The following is a 12880-nucleotide window of genomic DNA, read 5'->3' as shown; positions in this document are numbered from 1 at the left end:
CCAAAATGTATGTCCAGATATCCAAATAAGGTCATGACAATGCAGTCACTGATAAATTAAGTCTGATTGGCTAGACAGGCAGTCAGTTTTTGGGGTCAGTGCTTTTGGTTCAAGTACATATTGATTGATCAAGTATTTTCCAGTTAGCTATATGGTACCTTTAAAGATATTTTGAGAAGATCTCAAAGAATGAATTATGATAGCATAAAATATTGTATTGTAAATATTTTTTTTAGAAATTAATGTCTTTTTAGTGTGTTTTGTAAAATTATGTATTTTTAAGTATGCATCAATATCTCTATCCAGGTTCATTCTTCTTGACTAGAGAGACTTTATTCTACCCCACGTTTAAATCACGTCATCATCAGTGCCTGCAATAAATCTTTTGTCTCCTTTAAAGCATCTTTTTAAACAGTTATGGAGATTTCATCAGCCAATCCACTTTATTTGCCTTTGTAACCTTCTCTCTCCTTGTTTGTAGTATTATTGCTCTTTAATTTATTTGTCAATCAAACTTTGTTATATACAGCTGTAAAATCTCCTTTAAACAAGAACATACCTGAGTCATTCAATGATTCATCATCAAAGTGTTGATTGTTGAGAGATGTAATCATTTAAAGTGAATTATATATATATATTATACCACAGGAAGCACTATTCCCTCCCCTTCCATTGTTACACATAGGTGACAAGGTGTAATTGTTAACCACTTTAACTCGATACCCCTAATGGAAGGTCAAATGACTGTCCCACCAGTGTGATGACTGTCCCACCAGTATGGGATATAAAATTGCAATGTTAGGCCATTATGTTTTTAGCTCACCTGAGCACAGCGTGCTCATGGTGAGCTTTTGTGATCGCCTTTTGTCCGTCGTGCGTTGTCAACATTTTGCCTTGTGAACACTCTAGAGGCCACATTTATTGTCTGATCTTCATGAAATTTGGTCAGAACATTTGTCCCATTGATACCTTGACAGAGTTCGAAACTGGGTCATGCTGGGTCAAAAACTAGGTCACTAGGTCAAAAAAAAGAAAAACCTTGTGAACACTGTAGAAGTCACATTTGATGCCCAATCTTCATGTAACTTTGTCAAAATGTTTGTCTAAATTATGTGTTTGTTGAGTTCGAAAATGGTTCCGGTCCGTTGAAAAACATGGCCGCCAGGGGGCAGGGCAGTATTCCTTATATGGCTATAAAGAAACCTTGTGAACACTCTAGAAGTCACAATTTTTGCCCAATCATCATGAAACTTGGTCAAGACATTGGTTTCATTGATATCTCGGACGAGATCGAAAATGGTCTAGTTCGGTGAAAAAACATGGCCGCCAGGGGGTGGGGCAGTTTTCCTTATATGGCTATAGTAAAACCTTGTTAACACTCCTTAGACCACATTTATTGTCCAATCTTCATGAAATTTGGTCAGAAGATTGGTCTATGATATCTTGGATGAGTTCGAAAATGGTAAGGTTTGCTTGAAAAACATGGCTGCCAAGGGGCGAGGCATTTTTCCTTATATGGCTATATATGGCTATAGTAAAACCTTGTTAACACTCTAGAGGCCACATTTATTGTCCAATCTTTATGAAATTTGGTGAGAAGATTGGTCTCAATGATATCTTGGATGAGTTAGAAAATAGTAACGTTTGCTTGAAAAACATGGATGCCAAGGGGCGGGGCATTTTTCCTTATATGGCTACAGTACACTCCACGCGTTTTCCCCAATTTCCCTCCATACTCCGCGGGTTTCGACCTGGAGAGAGATTAAGAAAATCCCGCTATACGCGGCGTTTGCATAATTTTGGACGCGGCGGTTAACGATCGGCAAAACTGATAAGCCGACGCGGCGGCCCTCGGCGTTGGCAACGCGGGGGAAACTCCGCGTTTTACGAGATAACGATCAATTTAATTTTGTTTGACTTCCTGATTTTCAAATAAAATTACATTTATTAAAAGTACATACATGTACATGTAGTATAATGTTAACAATTAAAAAAAAACAACCAAGATAGATCGATCAAGACGTGGTTGTAGAAGTAGTTGTTGTTGTATAGAAAACTCGTTGATTTACGACACACAAAACGTCGTCTTTTAACTAATACTTACCAATTAATATAAACACAGTTTGCAACATTTTTTTTTATAATTTAATCCAAAGTTTTCATGTTAGCAGGTGATTTTCTATACTGATCATGTATACAAATGACCAAGGACCCTAAAAATCTTGCAAATCTGAATTGACAGTTTGACGTAATCAAAGAAAAGCCGCTTCCTGTCTAAAGCCATAACGTACTCAAGTAAACACGTTCAACAAATACATAAGGAATGGTTTTAATTGTCGGAACAAAGTCAATTCTCTGCTCGCTAATGCATTGATTTTCTCTTTGTTTGTAGGTTATTCCATTGATTGCTAAAAGGTGGTAACTATTGAGTTGATAATTGCATTTAATATTCACAGTTGTACATGTATTCTTGTTGCGTAGACATTCTTAACAATGTTTACCAGTTAATATGGACTAAATCGGCAGAGTGACATTCACACATGTTAATCCCTTTTGTCAAAACACCGCAGACAGCAGTCTACACAATAGGTCAGTAGACAAGCTTTGCGTGTTTTCATAACGTCAAACACTTAAAATCCAGTTCTGCCCAGATGTCTTCTGTAATCAGTTTACAGTACAATTAGTGTTAAAAAAATTACTCTACTAAAATACCGTATCGATAAAGATTCGGCGTGTTCGATTTGAAATTATTTTAGAGGAAATATCAACTTATTCGAGATATAATTTCGTTAATAAATACCAAAGAAACTTTTAACCGAAATCAACAATGTTCTCTGCGCTACAAAGTTTGTATAAAAAAATCAATACACGCACGCTTTGCAGGAGTATACGTTGTACCTTGACCTTGTACATTGCAGCATAATTTTCGCGCGCTTTTGTCGGGAAATATACATGAGGACTGTATATTGGAAGCATTTGTAAACGTCGTGTTAACAATTAAAAATCGTAGTGTGTTTCGGATTACTAATTATTATTCTCATTTGGAAATTTTACGGAACATTTATTCTTGTGTCATATGTGTTGATTTAAATATTAATTTGTCAAATGTATTATATTAGACTAATTCATATTGTGGACGTACCTGTGAATTAAAAAACATAATTTTTATATGTATTAATTTTCTATACAATTATCTTTTTTATACATGTACTACAGTATTTAAACAATTTAATATAACAATGTTTTTATTTTTTGGCATGCCCAGTAGCACACTGCTAACGCTGCGTTGCGCGGCGATCACTGATTAGAACGGAAAGTGTCTGCATTTACCGACTAGCCTAAAGTAATACACGCCGCGGGAATTAGCGAACGCGGCGTAACGCCGAGTGTTTTATCGAGTTCACCTCGCTCTTCCAACGCCGCGTGAACACTCGCTAGCAGAAAAAAACCCGCGGAGGGAGCGCGTTTTTTGGGGAAAACGCGTGGAGTGTACTGTATATATGGCTATAGTAAAATCTTGTTAACACTCTAGAGTCCACATTTATTGTCCGATCTTCATGAAACTTGGTCAGAAGATTCATCCCAATAATATCTTGGACAGGATAAAAAAATGATGCCCGTTGGTTGATAAACATGGCTGCCAGGGGGCAGGGCATTTTTCCTTCTATGGCTATCAGGGATCATATTTTCCCGCAACATTAATCGGTCCGGATATAAATGGGGGAAAGTATCCGAAAATGTATATCCGAAATAATGACAAATTACGTTAAAATATATACCATTGATTTTGCCATTCATGATGGTGGTATAATACATGTACAAGTAAAATTCCCTTAGGCATTTTTTTAAACGGAACGAGTTTTCTCAACTGGTTATATCATTTGGTATTTCATTGTTGTTTCGTGTGCTGTTTTATCAGACTTTTTCCATCGATGTCAATATAATTAATCTGTGTAAGTCTATACCGATGTTTTAAATTGTTGTCGACTCGATAATAGCTTTCAAACATGCACTGAACCAAACAAATGTCTGTGCATAGGTTGGCTACGGACAACAACAAACAAATATTTAATAAATAATTTGTTGTCAAATAACCCACGGCCAATAGTTTAGATGCGTTGGGATTTAATCACGAGAGCGAAGCATTTGAAACCACGCATCTAATTTTCCGGTCGTGAGTTATTCAACAACAAAGAATAAAGTACATGAATTATTTCGATTCTAACACGGTTTTACTAAAGATTTATTCAATGGATATTATTTTTCTTGTGTACTATTTTATGTGAAGTTCCGCCCATAAAAATAACTTTCGGCTGTTCTGTTGATCAGATCCGCGACTTTCATTCATAATTATATTACCGGATTATTACGCTGGTGGAAAATGTATCGGCATATTTTGTTTAGTTACAGCGCGTGCATTCAGACGCGTCTTTTCGGATGCGTCTTTAATCCGCTGTTCACAAGTTTTTGATTCTTGGTCTGATGTGCAATAAACCGGTCCTGACCAATTTAGAGACTGCAGCGAATGTTTTATCCAGGTCCCTGGTTTATCACACCTAATCGAGATAAGAATGTCATTAGAGATCTAGGGTTTGTTAGCATGTACACTGTGTAATCGATTTCATGACATGGGAATTTTAATAGCAAACAGAATCGGACCGACTGTTTGGGATTTTCAATCGGTCTTTCATGACCCCAATCGGTCTAGGACCGACAAAACCGAAAAAAATATGATCCCTGATGGCTATAGTAAAACATTGTTAACACTCTAGAGGCCACATTTATTTTCAGATCTTTATGAAACTTGGTCAGAAGATTTGTCCTAATGATATCTTGGATGAGTTCGAAAATGGTTTCGGTTGCTTTAAAATCATGGTTACCAGGGGGCGGGGCATTTTTCCTAATATGGCTATATATCATGCTTTTGTAAAACCTTGTTAACACTCTAGAGGCCACATTTATTTTCTGATCATCATGAAACTTGGTAAGATGATTTGTCCCAATGATATCTTGGATGAGTTCGAAAATGGTTCCGGTGGGTAAAAAACATGGCAGCCAAGAGGTCGTGGTATTTTTCCTTATATAGCTATAGTTAAACCTTGTTAACACTCTAAGAGCCGTATTTATTGTACGTTCATCATGAAACTTTGTCAGAAGATTTGTCCCAATGATATGTTGGACAAGTTTGAAAATGGTTCCAGTTACTTGAAAAACATGGCCACCATTGGACGGGGCATTTTTCCTTATATGGTCTTATGAATCTTCATGAAACTTCGTCAGTGTATTTGTTTAAATGATATCTTGGATGTGTATGAAAATAGTTCTGGTCTGTTGAAAAAGGTGGCTGCCAGGGTGTTCACTAGTCATGAAAGTTGGTTAGAGCATTTTGTTTTAATGACATATTGGGCTGCACAGAACAGGTCAGTTCCTTTGAATCTCAGGTGAGCGACTTCGGGCCTTTCAGGCCCTCTTGTTAACTTTTGTTACCTGTCAACCACACTGTGTAAAATCTAGCGACCTATTCATAAAAAAACACACATAAATGTGTTTTAATAAAAATTATTGCCCGCATAGTAATAACAAGAAATATCTTTAAAAAAGATATACGGCGTTGATTGTGGTTGTAGTTTATGAAAGGTAAAGAGTTCAGTGAATGAGATCAAGGATAGCGAATGTCTTTTTCTGTGCAGTTCTTAGCTGCATAACACGCAGTACCGGATGTTAAGCATTTTTTTCATGGCTTATTTTACATTATTTTCATAAACCTATAGATACAAAACAGAAAACCAAAAGAAGAATGGAAGTGAAATTAAAACATGAGTAAACAGGCCACACGCGAAGTATCCATACATATTTTAAATATTTATACGCGCGTTCTTCAAACAAACCTGTTTTAGTGGTTTGTCGGACATTGCTATTTGATTCGATTATTAACAGTATCGAGAATCGTCGCGCTCATGCTTAATACATTAGTCAATATGGTGGAATAATTCTTGTTAAATTAATTAAAAATAATATTTATCATGGTATTGTTGAAAACACATTTAGAATCTATTATTGACATACTATAATTATATCACTGGATACAGGGCTCAGCCTAGGTTCAAAATTGAGGGAGACGTGACTTCTCCCTCCACTGAAATTAGGGAGAAGTGAGGCCACTTAAAGGAGAAGTGGTTTATGTTCGACGTTTATTCAAATCTTAACTTGTTTTATACTCCTAATTACACCAAGCACATCATCATCAATTACAAACAACTCATATTTTCAAATGTAATTACATCCTTTCATATTAAGTCACAAAAATCAATGCCTACACATAAAACAAATTTCCATGTGCATCATTAAAATTAACAGTACTTTAATATTATCATTGAAAAAACATCACGGTTCACCATATTTACATTTTAATCTACATGCTCATATTAAGTTACAAAAATCAATTCATACATAGAAATAAAACACATTTCCATGTGCATCATAAAAATCAACAGTTCTTTAATATTATCAGTGACAATACATCATAGTTCACCATATTTACATTTTTATGTACATGCTCATTACATATTGTACAGCTTCCTGACTTTCCTTTTTCCACTTTTTCAGAGCCCTCTCAAAGTCAAACAAAGCCTTTGGAGGACCATCCTCAGAAATCCTAATGAGGTCATCCATTGTGGTGTTGTTCATGGAGGTCTTCAATCTGTTCATTATTCTGTTCTGTGTGGAGAAGCCTCTCTCACACTTCACACTACTCATCGGTAAAACTGAAACACTTTTTGGCAAAGATTGAAGCCACACTCACCAAGGATTCCGATTTGAATGAACATCGCACAAGATTTTTGTACTGGCAGTACTCGAACACACATTCATCTTCACTTCCCACATACGGTCTGTACTGTTTAACTAACAGGAGAAATTCCTCCATTCCAAACTTTGCCACAGAGTCATTTCATTATGTTTTCAGGCACAAGAACATTCATTGCACTTATTACATTGGTGTCCTGAAATCAATCTTCCAGATTCAAGTTGATGGCGTTGATGTAGGTGGGTGCCATGTGATCCAACAGATTCTTCTGCTGTACATAATAGCGAATCTCCAGGGTGAAACTGCCACTGGCGACCTCATCATCCACATCACTGTCCTCTGCCTCAAACCCCTCGAACACATAGTTGTCATTGATTCCTGACTTCACATTGTCACTCTCTGACTCTTTGAGAGGCCTAATGTACATGATCACTCCATCCTTTTCTTCAACAAATGTACCTAATCTGCTGGTGAACACTCCTTCCACCTCTATCAGGTCACGTACACTGTTACATCTGCTTTCCACCTATGGCTGAACACTACTAAAGTCCAGAGTTTCTTTTTGAAAATTCTTGGACAGACGACCCATGAATGGCAGCACGTCCATCATGAGGTGGCTCAGAGCTATAAACCTGAACTGTTTAACTTCTTGGAATAATCCCTTGGCTGCTGCATCCTTTGTTGCATCACGTTCCAGGCACATTACAAGAGCTGGATATGAGCGGTAGATTGCCTTGACCGCTGCCTCCATGCTCAGCCATCGAACAGAGTGTACTTCAGCAAACTTCAGCTCTGGCAGATTCAGGATAGACTGGATTTCCTGAAGTCTGTTAAATCGCAATGCCGAGTTGCTGTCTTGCTGAAGTATCTAAATATACTTGACACTGTTCTGGAATAGTGATGCATTTCAGGAATGTTCCTGGCTGCCTGAGATGTGGCAAGCGCTGTCCTATGTGCGGCACAGTGGACACCAACCAAGGCTGGCGCATGCTCACGAAGAAGGGTCACTACACCCCCAATCCTACCCACCATGACACTTGCCCCATCAGTGCTGACACCTACCATTTTACTTATGTCGATGTTTTTCTCCTTTAAATCCTCTAGGACCAACTGCACAATGTTTGCAGCACTGTAAGATCCCATTTTTACTTGCTTATTTGACAGTAATGCATAGTCAAGTTCATCATCACCAAGATACTGAGCATACATAAATGGTCTTTTTTTGTTCGCATTGTCTGTGCTCTCATCCACCACCAAAGAAAACACATCCGACTTAAGTATTGAACTCACTTTGTCCTCAAGTCTTACTGCACTGATGGCGCTTTGCAACTCTGAAACGCTGCAGTTACTGGTGTAGGTGATCTGGCATTTTCAGACAAAATGTCTTTTGGAAGTTCACGTTTACCGATGTGGTAGGCTGCTTTGAGCAGTTTGATTCCCAGCTCATCTTCCTTGTTCAACTTAGCTTCGATCAGCTTCTGAAGAGGTTTGTGTGTTGTCATGCTGGATTTTGCAATGGCATCCATGTGTTTCCCAGCTGAAAATAGTGAACGGTAAAATAATCAGAACAGAACGATCATAATTTTATTACACATAAACTTTACAATTTCTATGGTTAAACAAATTAATAATACATAATACATGATACATAATACATGAATATAGTAAGTAGATTTTTCAGGAATGTTATAAAATAGCAGAGACGTAGGTGACGTTATCTACTTCTCTGAAAATAGCTATGGATGAACTTTTCAGATATTTGAACAAAACTCGTTTTTATATCACGTTTATCTAGCTTATTATGCGAACCGTTTTAGTATATGAATGTTTTTATAATCAATAAAGTAAACAGTAATTATAATTTTGAGGAGCACAAAATAAGACAATTTGAATCCGAACCACATATTATGTAAGTAGCAACGACACAATTGTGAATTATAATTAATGTTTATGCATTACATATATCAGCATATAATCTATAGTGAGTAAAATATAACAATTATTATAATTTCGAAGGAGCACAAATTCCTAAAATACCATACTACTTGTTATATTTAAGATATTGTTCTTTTCATTTTGATACAATAACAACACATGTTTGTTGCCATAAAGTATTTAGTACACATGTTATTGGGTTTCTTTTTATAAACTGAGAATGGAACATGAAATATTGTTTAATTTGTAATGCTTAATTAAATACTAGAAACTTAAATTTAGTTTAAATGTTCAAATAGTTTTTATCTTCAACATAATTTAAGACTGTTAAATACTTACAAGCTGCGTGTCTTTCATGGTTTGTTGTCTTTGCCGGGACCTTGTGACCATGCGCATATGCATTATCAAACTTTGCTTTTCTACACAGAGAGCAGTGCCATAATCCTTCACTGTCCAACTCATACCATGCAGTTGTACAATTTCTGACTGTTTTTTGTTTTTTTTTAACTTCCTCAGCGACGAATTAACAGAGTCATTTTCGTCAAGTTTTCTTTTACTTCCGACAACAGAGTTGGGCAGATTGCCCTTCAACCACGATGTAAGCGACATTAATATAGGATGGATATTCGTCGACGTGAACAGTTCGAAATCTAGCAACTTTATGATGGGGCTCACAAACCTCTTCTTACCCTTAGTAATAGACAGAATTTAGAATTAGGACATTGAATTTGTGCACCTGCACATATAGCAAGTTATTTCATTCTCCACTTGACACGTTGCGTATTGTTTTTACAGTTGAAAAATTAGTAGTTTACTCGCTTCCTGTCCCCTGTTATGAGCCGTTTATTGATGTAACAACAACATGTCAATAACTGCCAACTGGTTAATTGGTCCCACACCTTTCCCGAAACTACGTCACAAAGCAACATGTCGATCATTAAGACAATTGGTATTTCGTCATCGTCATCAAAATACACTGATCGGAAAATTTCAAGCACCCCGAGGACACTAATTTCGAGATTAAAGAGCCCGGGGGAGGGACTGTAAAATGGCCTGTGGAAAGCACTGATTTGATAATATATTACTCTATTTTCGATTGAGGATCGAGCAACCATTATTTTCCGGCACCTGTAACAAACTTTGTTGTCTACTCATTTCGGTTACCTGTTTTGATTTGTTTAACATCTAGCAGCCAATCATCACACCCACATAATTGACATTTGTTTCAAGTTACTTTTACCTAATTGTGTATGTCGTTCACAGTTCAAAGTGCGACTAACACCTACAATATGTCAGCCAACTTCAAGCTTGCGTCCAATTAGAACCCTCATTTCACTACTGTTATTTTAATTGGCAGCCCTATTACCCGCTGTACCCGTGCCTTCTGTAACAGACAATTGGCTTTAATAAATGGTCCACACTAAACTGTCCCTACGGTGTAATTCTCCACGAAAAAATTCGTGGCAAGTTACTTCGCAGAATGATGATGAAAAGCTGGTGTAATCCTCGCGGATATTGTGCATTTCATGCATAATAAAATTTGTAATCGAAACACATTTCCGAATTTTATTGTTTACGCGACGTTAAAATACTCTTGCTTCAATTAAACCGTGCTTATGTAAAAGTGCACACAGATTATGCGAAATATGTACACAAGTAACGTTATCCGCATTGAAAGCGAGGATGTAGATCTATTGATTTTTGTATTAAACCTAAATCAATTGCAGGATTCTGAGCGATGACAATTAAATAAAAAATATTAATGATTTATATATGTACCCACAAATAACACAGTGTTCCTATCCAAAATCATTCAGAATAAGTTTTTTTTGCACTACGTCGATACCGAAATGTTAACTCGCATTTGCTGCTGAAACACGTGTCTTGTGTAATAAGAACCGACTTGCACATATTAGCTAGAATTGCCAATGTGTAAATGTTGTTTACTTAGGTCAGGTGTTTGGATTCCATTAATCACTCCGTTTTGATAAGATTTGATGTGTGTGTGTTTACTAACATAATATCACCAAGTGTGATATTATATGAAGTCTTGTACGTATGGATATATCAAATTATGGATATTAGCACTGTGAACGGGTGAGTTAGTTTCCGTTTATATGGTTATGAATTAATGTCTGACGAAATAAATTTTGGATTTACTGAAAAATGATTGTTTCAGAGTTTTGAAACATGAAACAAGTTAACAGTAGAACATTCTAGAGTAAATCGTATTCATATTTTCGGTAGGTCATGTGTTGCGGATGTAACTTTTGTTTGTGTGTAAATACATACCCATAACGATGCCTAAGGACGTCATTTCATCACTTAGGTAAATTAATGCATATGTATATATAATGCACGCGTTCTCATTGGTTACTATCCTTGTAAATGCACCGCTTAAATCCGCCTTCAAGGCGGAGTTCTAATTACGGTCTCAGAACAGCCAATGATCAAAATTGTCGGCAAAATGGCACTCGCTTTCATCTTCTGATCTAAGCCTTTATTGTTTGGAGTGAAGGTCCATGTATGCTTGTTAACTTGATAAGCTTTTACAGCCGTCGATCAGTTACTGTGATTTCATAAATAACAAGCGTCTTCGGTGAATTTATGACATGTGGAAACGGAGAATTTTGAGATGGAAAATGTGAGAAAAAAAATAGGCTAGTTAAAAAAAAGAAGGCAAAATCGATTTCTCTTTCCTGTAATTTAAGGGAGACGTTTTTGGGGCCCGGGCGAAATAATCGCCCATGTCGCCTTCATCGCTGAGCCCTGGCTGGATATCTTCAATTAACATCTTTCTGTAAAATTCCAGTTCACCGTGTTCACGCTATAGCGTCTTTATTATATAACGATTATTTTACTGGCCGCAAACTCCGGTCAGTACATAAGGTAGTCCTGAAGACGCAGCGATGACCTGTATATAAACTCTGACATTCACACACACTTGCCGCGAATTGACCCGATACCTCGCGGGTTTAAATGCAATGCATTAAAGTGAGGCCTCGATTCCACTGCTCTTTATACTTTAACATGTTAACATGTTGACAGGAATATGAGAACATAGCCTTTAAGTACAAACGTTCTCGCGCTGATAATCCTCTGAAAATAAAAGGTGCACGCACAAAATGTATTGATGTCGAGATTGAGTGTAAAACTGTTCTATCTATTAAGCCTTTTCATGAGAGATAAAATTGTTTCATGCTGAACACACAGTAAAACAGTGTTTCAAACATGCGGACATGTTTCCAATGTTCTGGTCGTATGCTCAAATCAGCCTATGGGATAAATGAAGTGTATTCATTCTTACCTAGCCGCGGGAAATTTTATTTGAATTTTATTGGACAGTTACAATTGTAAGGTAAGGTGAAAAGCTGGCGTATACAGCTATGCCGAAAAAAATCATAATTGTCATACTATCTAACAATAGATAAACACATAATTGTGATATAAAACATAATTCTAAGTACTAATTATCCCCCCCTCCCCCCCCAAAGGTGGAGGGATATTGTTTTGGTGTTGTCCGTCCGGAGCCATATCTTGAAAGTGCATTGGCGGATTTTTGAAACTTGGTATGACTATATAAATGGATAAGAGGATGATGCACGCCAAATGGCACTGGTCTTCTGTTAATAACGGAGTTATGGCCCTTTGTATCTTGAAAAAATGCTTTTTTGAGTGTCAAACATAACACTTTTGTGTCCAGAAGCTTATTGGCGGGGGATATTAATTCAACGAATTTGCTTGTTTGTAAATAGACTATGACATTTATTATGCTCCCCAAAATTTTTTGGGGGGAGCATATAGTCGCCGCTTCGTCTGTCCGTGTGTGTGTCTGTCCGTCCGTGTACAATTTTTGTTCAGGCTATTTCTCAGCAATTAATGACTGGAATTCCATTAAACTTTATGGGAAGCTTCACCACCAACAGGAGATGTGCATATTATCAGCTGGTTATGGTCGGATGATTTTTCACAGAGTTATGGGTTCTGGTTAGATGATTTATTTAGAGTGTTATGGCCCTTTGAAATTTTTAAGTTGCTAAACCATCCATTGTATTATTTTGTCTAAAGTAACTGTTATGCCCCTCAAAACGTTTCCTTTTATCTGAATATATAGTGCAATATTGTGCCAAAAAAAACTTT

The 12880-nt window shown here is 36.9% G+C and overlaps 2 protein-coding genes across 6 annotated transcripts in view; both read left to right on the top strand.

The window, feature by feature from the left end:
• LOC127880267 (uncharacterized) overlaps nucleotides 1-12880 on the top strand; it is a 536299-nt gene that overhangs the window by 29952 nt on the left and 493467 nt on the right. The gene's annotated exons all lie outside the window — the stretch shown is intronic.
• Nucleotides 1-12880, top strand: part of LOC127880260 (uncharacterized) — a 132188-nt gene that overhangs the window by 100972 nt on the left and 18336 nt on the right. The gene's annotated exons all lie outside the window — the stretch shown is intronic.

The sequence above is a fragment of the Dreissena polymorpha genome, chromosome 4 (assembly GCF_020536995.1).
Source record: "Dreissena polymorpha isolate Duluth1 chromosome 4, UMN_Dpol_1.0, whole genome shotgun sequence".
In the NCBI taxonomy this organism is placed as follows: domain Eukaryota; kingdom Metazoa; phylum Mollusca; class Bivalvia; order Myida; family Dreissenidae; genus Dreissena; species Dreissena polymorpha.
Note: the sequence above shows the minus strand (reverse complement) of the source record. Positions and strands in the feature narration are given on the sequence as shown.